This window comes from Cervus canadensis, chromosome 18 (genome assembly GCF_019320065.1).
Source record: "Cervus canadensis isolate Bull #8, Minnesota chromosome 18, ASM1932006v1, whole genome shotgun sequence".
Taxonomy (NCBI): domain Eukaryota; kingdom Metazoa; phylum Chordata; class Mammalia; order Artiodactyla; family Cervidae; genus Cervus; species Cervus canadensis.
The window spans coordinates 25,128,522-25,137,244 of NC_057403.1; the positions used below are offsets into that span (position 1 = coordinate 25,128,522).

The following is an 8,723-nucleotide window of genomic DNA, read 5'->3' on the forward strand; positions in this document are numbered from 1 at the left end:
TCACATGAAAAGCACCCAGAGCAGAGACTTGTACAAGGGCAATACTCACACACTGGGTAAACTCGGCTGTCGCTGAGCTCACAGGAAAAGGCCACGAAGCTCCCTCAGGAGGCCACAGTCAAGAGGGACAGAGAGAGGAGGCAGATGAAAGAGAAAAGAGGCTTCGGGAACTTCCCTCATGGTTCAGTGGTTAAGAATCTGCCTTGCAGTGCAGGGAATGCGGGTTCGATCCCCAGTTGCGGAACTAAGATCCCACCTGCTGTGGGGCAACTAAGCCCACATTCCACAATGAAGGAGGACCCCCTCATGCCGCAACTAAGATCCGACACAGCCAAATACATAAATAAATAAATATTAAAAAGAAAAGAAAAGAGGCTTCATGCCCACAGAAGCTACTTAGAATGGACTTTCAATAGGCTGCATCCTTTTCTCATTTCCTTCACTCATCCTGCCCACTGTCCTCAGTCCCCAAAGACCCTTCCCCTTCCTGGGAAGTAAAGATCCATTCCCACCAAACCTGGGGCTCAATGTAAGGAGGGGGTCAGCCAACCTCTCAGGTCTAAACCAGCACTACAGCACCAAAAGAAACTCGAGGACTGAGGCTGATGAACACTGGAAGTCTGTTTGGTGTGATGAGTCCTTCCTATGGTATTTCTATGGCTCAGAGCTCAGACCCCACCCTCCCTCAAACACTAACACAATACAGACACAACAGAGATATAAGAGTGTGGTCTCTGTATCTGAGTTCAAATTCTGCCCTCATCACCTGCTAACTGTGAGCAAGCGGCCTCTTGCTGCCAGGCCTCAGCTTCTTCATCTGTTTAGTGGGGATGATCAGAGTCCCGGCTACCTCAGAACACAGGTCACATGAGCCAAGCAGAATACCAGGCCCAGAAGGTGCCTTTGAAGGACGACAGCTGTGAGTTTAGCGAGGCCTGCCTCTGATCAGCATGCTTTTCATCACTCATCTGCCCTTATTCACCAAGATAAAACAGGGACGGCATCTTCGACCCATCACTGTGAATCTTGACCTACACTTGAGTCTCACACCTGAGGCCCACTCTGTCCAATACATGTGGCTGCTGAAATGCAGTTGGAGATGGCTGAAGGAGTCGATTTCACACGGTTCTTTGAAGGAAGTGTGAGAAAAACAGGATGTAATATATCTCAATAATTTTATACTGGTTACATGTTGAAATGATATGCTTTGGACTAAATAAAATTTATTATTAAAGTCCATTTCCTATTTCTTTTTACTCTTTAAAAAGTGATCCCCATAAGAGCTTCAGTTACGTTTTTGGCCCACATTGGTGGCTCGCGTTATACTTCTAATGGACAGTACTGGTGCAAACCCTGGAGAACCAGAGTCTTCTTATGTTGACTTCATACTGTCAGTGTCTAACATATGGTGCCTGGCACACAGGCTGGGCAGAAAAACATGCTTCATAGATGGCTAGATGAAAGATGCTCTCCACACTTTTCCTGGTCTTAAAAGCAACCACCACCATCTTCACATCTAATCAGGCCTGCCCTTCATTCAAAATACTGAACAACTCTTAAGGTCCAAGCTACACCAGATCAAAATGGACACAGTCATGGTGGCTGGAACAGGATCCTGGAGCCCCTACTTGGGCCAGGCATCAGTACTTAAATAACTGGACAGTATTTTAAAACTTTAACAATCCATAATACTAGTTCAGTTCTTAGAAACACTCTTTCCCCAGCTGATCCAAGTCCTCTCTCAAAGCTCACCCTTTGCAAGCTCAATGGGACACCTCCTTGTTCACGCTCCTTCAACACCACACTTCATTTCTTGCTAACTTGTGTCTGGTGTGGCGGCCACACCGCCAATCTTGTTTTATTTGAGGACATGCTCTGCTGAAAAGTCTTTAGTTTTGAAGTAACCGACAACCAACCAACTAAACATCCCCACAGAAACTGACCCTTTCGTGTCTTACTGTGGAAACGCCGCCACATCCCCAGACCACTCCCGCTGCCACATGAATGAGGTACTAAATATAGTCCGCAGAGCTCTGCATGTTAAACAACGTGGAAAGGAAACACTGCACCCACTTCTTAAACTTGCCTCAGCCTGGTCAAGGGGGCCTGGGAAGAGGAGTGTAGCATATGGGCCAAGACCTGGGACTCTGGAGTCGGCATCCTCATCGGTAATGAGTTCCATACATTTATCTGCTTCACTGGACTCTTATGAGGATTCAGTTCAGTTCAGTTGCTCAGTCGTGTCCGACTCTTTGCGACTCCATGGACTGCAGCACACCAGGCTTCCCTGTCTATCATCAACTCCTGGAGCTTGCTCAAACTCATGTCCATTGAGTCGGTGATGCCATCCAAACATCTCAGCCTCTGTTGTCCCCTTCTTCTAGAGTGAGGATTAGCTGAGGAAAAGTGCAAAATGCCCAGAAGAGCACTGAGTACAGAGTAAAGTACCAGGAAATGTCAGCTGCTATTATTATTATTTTACAAAAATTAAAGTAGCATGAGCCTGGACAGTGGGAATTCACCCTTCTCCAGTTTCGATGATACTGTTTTTGTAGCAAATACATTCCCACACCTGGGCCTTTGCATTTCCTGTTCCCTCGGCCTGGAATGGTCTTCCCCCAGCTCTCGGCACAGCTGGTGCCTCTTGCTCATCCAGGTCTCAGCTCACATGACTCCCCTTCAGTGAGGCCTAGGAGGGCTTCTGGGGTCATACAAGCGAAAGGAACCAGCCCTTCCCCATCACCGGTCTACTCCATCCCCTCACGCTGTTATTTCCTCCATCTGAAATTAACACCACCTGATATTACCTTGTTTACTGCGTGTCCCCTCAGCTAAAATGTAAACCCTAGGAGAGCAAGGATCTTGTCTCTCCTATTCTCTGTCCAAATTTATGCTTTCAGCCACTATGCTGTACTGCCTATGTACCAGAATGCTTACTGGATGTGTGTTTGTGGATGTAACAGAAAACCTAGAGGGACTTCCCTGGTGATCCAGGGGCTAAGACTCCACGCTCCCAATCCAGGGGGCCCAGGTTTGATCCCTGGTCAGGGAACTAAATCTCACACGCTACAACTAAAGATCTTACATGCTGCAACTAAGACCTGGTGCCCACCAAATAAATTTAAAAAAAGAAAGAAATACCAGAAAGAACTTAAATGTCCAGTAATAGGGAAATGGCAGTGTGGAACACGGTCTCTCCACACTAAAGAACGTGGGTCTAGCTGTTAAAAAGAATGAGTCAGATCTGTATGTAATGACTTGAAGAGATATGCGCTATCAAATATTTTAAAAAATCGAGTTACAAATATGTGTGGCTTGATCCCTCCTTTTCTGGGGAATGGTGAGGGAGAAGAAAGAAAACAGTCGATATATGCATTGCTCAGTAGTGTCTGACTCTTTTGCAACCCCACAGACTATAGCCCACCAGGCTCCTCTGTCCATGGGATTCTCCAGGCAAGAATACTGGAGTGGATTGCCATTCCCTTCTCCAGTGGATCAGACCCGGGTCTCTTGCATTGCAGACAGATTATTTACCATCTGAGCCACCGGGGATGATGCCCCACTATATGCATACATACATCCAAACAAGCACAGAAAAAGATGAGAGCATCCACCCCCAAATTTCCAAAGGTAACGAATCTACATTGTTCTCTCAGACATCTCCAAAGCCTGACACTGGACACTTAGTAAACACTCACTGTCTGAATAAATGGTTTTCTTAGGGGGATGGGATTTTGAAATGGAGGGTGGCAGTCATTATTTCCCTTGCCTATTTCTGTAATGTTTGACAGGTTACTACGAGTATGCATTTCTTTGCATAACTTTTTAAAAGCCAAATTCAACCAATCCTCAGACACACACACACACAAATTAAGGCCATGACCACAGAAGTCCTAAGAAATAGAGGCAGTGTCTTAAAGAAGGCACAAATGCACAAACTGGTCCTAACAGCCTCTCATTCTAACTGCTAAAAACCCTTTACTTTAGAGGCAATGACGGCTCAATTATTTTATCAAAACATATAGACATTTAATTTAGATTTGGGAAATTATACACACAACAAGGTTAAGCTGTTATCATAACCCGGGTCATTTTTTTAAACTGAAGTTTGAAATATAAGCAAAATAACTTTCACAGGGAAAAAAAAAGGCGCCAATCACTGCACATTCTAAATTCCATTTTTGATTTACCGCCTAACAACTGCGATGTCTGAAAAACAGGCTCATGTTTAACTCTGACCGTTCCGCACAGACCGCTAAAAACCCACGTGCTGTTGTCACTAACAATTAAGACCAATATTTTTGTTTTAAAGTCACTGTTTTATTTCCTCAGATCCAAAAAAATGCACTTGGGGGAATTCCCTGGCAATCCAGTGCTTAAGACTTGGAGTTTTCACTGCTGAAGTCCAGGTTCGATCCCTGATCAGGGAACTAAGATCCAACAAGCAACATGGCCAACCAAAAAAAAAAAAAAATCAATCAATTAATAAAAAAATAAAAACAAATTTGGGACCACAGGTTCCCATCACCAAATGAAACTACAATTACAGGGGCTTCCCTGGTAGTCTAGGGGTTAGGAATCCGCCTGCCAACCCAGGGGACACGGGTTTGATCCCTGCTCTGAGAAGATCCCATATGCCAAGAAGCAACTAAGCTGGTGCGCCACAACGACTCAGAGAACCCGTGCTCTGCAACCAGAGAAGCCACTGCAAGGAGAAGCCTGTGCACCACAATGGTGAGCCCTGCTCACTGCAACTAGAGAAAACCCACGTGCAGCAAGGAACACCCAGCACAGCCAAGAATATATAAATAAAATCTTTAAAAAAAAAAAAAAGCAATTACAATGACAGATCTGATGACAGACTCACCCTAAACGGAGAGCTAACACACTCCCTGCCCAGCCTCTTCCTGGGTGTGCGTGTGCTGCCTCCCAAAACACTCAGGATGGCCTGTTGCACAGAGGATATTCTAACCCGCTGACACTGGGTAACTTTGCAGAAAGAAAGCGAGCGACTCAGCTAAGCTTAGCCAGGCTAGAAACGGGCTCCCTGACAGCCAGGGCTTTTCCTCCATGCTCGTGGCCACTGACATCTGGCCCTGTCTGCAGAGCCTTCTCTGGCTCCTACTGATACAGTGTTTGACATGAATTCATCCTTGGTGACTTGAAAGAAACAACTCAACCTTGTGTTGGAAAAGGCCACCTTCAGTAGCCAAGGGGGACTTTCAGTGGCCCACAGACAAGAAACCAAGACAGGCCAATGAAATGGTTGCTATGGAATGACAGCACCATCCTCCTTGCCAATCAACTGCATCTGGGAAGCCTGGGGGAGAAGGACTCCCAGGTCTCCGGCTTGGTCCATCTGCCAAGGTGGTGACTACTGGGTCTGGGAGGAAAAGGAGCTTCGATTTAACATTCTGAGTTCATGGCACCCAAGGGGACATCCAGTCAGCAGAGAACATCAAGGAGCACAGGCCCCACATGTGGAGGTGGAGCTCGGGGGGCTAATGGGGCTTTGAGACAGTCAAGTGCGGGCAGCAGTGGTACAACAGTTAAAAGCCCTAGAGTGGTCGATTTGGGGGCAGGAGTGTGTGAGAGCTGGGGAGAGGGCAAGAGGCCTGCTGATAATAGCTAGTCGGTGCCATTTCTTCTCAGCCCCTTATATGGCAGTATGTTCCACAATTTTACCTTTGGTGAGTAAAAATTAGGGGCAAGGGGACGTTAACCTTGTCCTGCTCTGCACTGTAATACAAACATAAGCAGCAAAAGCCCATCAAGAAAAACAAGGCGTGTTTATTAACTGCACCTGGCCCTGTGCTGAACACTACACATGAATTATCTTTTGGAATCACTGAAACAACCCTGGCACAAATGTCCTATGACTACCATTTCACAGATGGGACACTAGAGAGGCTGGGAGTGAATATGTGGGGGAGCTAAGGGCTGTCATGTCACATCCCACCACAGTTAGGCAAGCTCTGGGCCAGATGGAGCACATGGAAGAAGAACAATTATAATATATAAGAGCTGCTACTTAGTGAGAGATGGCTCTGGACTGGGAACGCGGTATCAGCAAATCCTTACAACCCTCTGAGGCTGATATTGTTATCCCATTCTACACGGATGGAACCTGAGGGTGCAGGAGAGGAAGTCAACCAGACCAGTTATAAGTCTGCTCCACTAGAAAAGCAAGACTACAGGCAGAGTCCCACCCTCAGGGGGTCTCGGAGAAACCGGGAAAACGCTGAATCAATGGTCATTTATTAAATGCTGACTATGTGCCAGCTGCTGCTCTCAGCATTTCACAAATGGTATTCTCACTGCATCCTCAAAACGACTCTACAAGGTGGCTGCTATTAAAAAATACCCATTTTGTAGACAGAGAAAACCAAGGTACAGGGCAGTGAAGTCTGTCGCCCAAGGTCACAGAGCTGGTAAAAGGTAGAACCTAAATTTGAACCTGGCTCTGCCTCCAAAACCGAAGCTCTTAGCAAAATAATTTCGCCTAACAACAGCCACCTTCCACCGAGCGCTAACCATGTGGCTCACCCTCGGCTTACCACATTCAGTCGATAATACCTTCATCCCATTTCTCCGGAGCTAACAATAAAGCAAGCAAGCAATAAGTGTCTTCCATGTACCAAACGCTTTATTCACCGGATCTCAACATCTCAACAGAATTCCCAGCATAAGACAGACACTATTCTTCCCCGGTTTGACCGAAAGGAGAAACTGAGGTTCGGCGCGGTTTCCCTAGATCGCACCTCCCGAGAGGCAGAGTCCGTACGCGAACCCACCGCTACCCGACTCCCATACCATGCTTTTCCGCAACGGCGCCGGGTAGCTAGTCTGGAAAGTTGAAGCATGCGGGCACGAATCCGGCCAGGTTCGGGGGGCGAGAGTGCCGCCGCCGCCCCCCAACAGCCGGTGCCCACACCCGGCCGGCCGCCCAGTAGCTCGCCCGCGCTGACCCTCGGGGGTCCGACTGGACATCGACTCCCCGCTACCCTAGTGCAAGGCCAACCCTGCACCCAGAGCCACACACCTGGGTGTCCCGGCTGCCCGCCCCGCGGGCCCCACGACCGCGGCGTCCAGATCCGCGCCGCTTGCTGGAGACGCCGCCAGCTCCAGTGGCCCGAGTGACTTCCAGGCTGCCCACTTCCAAGCCGCTTCGCGCGAGGCCTCCTGGGAACTGTAGTTTCGCCCTAGGCGGCCGCAAACTGAAAAAAGCCTGACGCGCAGGTGCTGCCGGGAGCAGTAGGCGCGGCGCCGCGCCGCCTTCTGGGAATGGTAGTCCACCTGTCGCCTCCGTGCCGCTCGAGTCTCCAGAGTACTTCCGCAGCCCCGAGGGGCGTGAGGGATGGAGGTGTGTCTTCTGTAGACTCCAACCCGTTGACTGCGTTCCTTGCTCTGCGAAGGCGGTTTTTTCCTTTTTCCCAGCTCTATCCGCCTCCTCCCTTCCTTCAGTAAACCCTCTTTCTCCTTTTCCGCGAGGCGCGAGGTACTTACCCCGAGGGCGCGAGCCTCTGGAGAAGCGGGAGCAGCGGAACACAGCGCTAGACCCCCAACCGAGGGGAGCTGTGGAGAAAGGCTTCTATGCGCGCTCGCGCACGCGCGCTCGCCGGCCAACTCCGGCCTAAATTGCCGCGGGCCCCCGCGGGGAAGACTTTTTTTTCTCCTTTCGAACGCGCGCGCGCGCGCGGGGTCTCGCGCTGGGCTTTTTCCTGCCGGGCGCGCGCCAGTGCGCACGCGCGCTCACTCCCCTTGCCTTGGTCAGTCCGCTGGGCGAGGGGTTGGGGAGCTAACCGTTTTGTTGGCCGAGTCCTCCCGCAGTATCCCCAGGGTCGCTCCTCTGGCGCTCCTATTCTAGGTCTGGCCCTTCACATAGCTTCGGAGTGCCGCCACACACGCCGTACCCGTCCCTTGTCTGGAGCCCAGTCGTCGCAGGTAACAGGCGCGGCCCCAGCCTTGAGGAGGCGGACACGCCCTTCTTCCCTCCCACGCGAAGAGCCGGGATGCCAGAATGTGTTGGGATTCCGGTCTGGTCGCTTCTCCCCGTAGTAGGAGTCTCCGGAGCTCTGCCTTCGACGGGAGTCTCTTGACCGCCACCCATGGGGTTGCCCTGGAAGCCATGTTACCTATCATTCATTCGTTGATCGCACAGTCTTAGGGTAACCAGTGTTCGTTGAGTACCTATGGCTGGGGAGATTTTGTTAAAATTTAGTCCACATGCCGACATAATCAAGGATCCGACATTTTTTATTGGCGTTCCTACTACTCCATAAGGGGTTACCGAAGGAACTAGCTGGAATTGCAAGGTTCTTTGGCCAAGAAAACCCAGTCAATACCCTTCCCATCTCCTTACTTCCAAGAAGATGCTGAATGAGACTGAGCTGGGAAGTATATGTTTCTTCTTCCTGGGAGAGGGGCAGAGGATGATTCATTTGCTCATTCAGTCAACAAAAATGTATTAGGCACCTGCTTCATGCCAGCTTGGGTGATTATCAGGACAAGGGAGAAATCAAGATAGATTCGGTTCCTACTCTCAAGGAACCAAAGTCCAGACCACCATCGGAAGGTGATAATCTAAAGCAATACTGTCTAATAGAAGTATAATGCAAGCCAAATCTGCAACTTTAAAATTTACATTAAAAAATTAAACAGGTGAAATTTTAATAATTTAAGCCAGTATATCTAAAATAAAGTTATGTTTAATGAAAAAAAGA

The 8,723-nt window shown here is 49.0% G+C and overlaps 1 protein-coding gene across 5 annotated transcripts in view; it reads right to left on the reverse strand.

Annotated features, from left to right (window-relative positions):
* SIPA1L3 (signal induced proliferation associated 1 like 3) overlaps positions 1–8,208 on the reverse strand; it is a 254,722-nt gene extending 246,514 nt beyond the window's left edge. The window contains exons 1-2 of one of the 5 annotated variants that reach the window (XM_043437890.1): positions 7,507–8,208; positions 7,043–7,407 (exon numbers count right to left, since the gene is read on the reverse strand). The gene's annotated coding sequence lies outside the window, so the exon portion shown is untranslated. Of the gene's footprint in view, positions 1–7,042; positions 7,478–7,506 lie in introns of those variants that run through there. The other 4 variants (XM_043437892.1, XM_043437895.1, XM_043437889.1 and 1 more) reach the window with 4 other exon arrangements.
* Between the last annotated feature and the right edge of the window lie 515 nt (positions 8,209–8,723).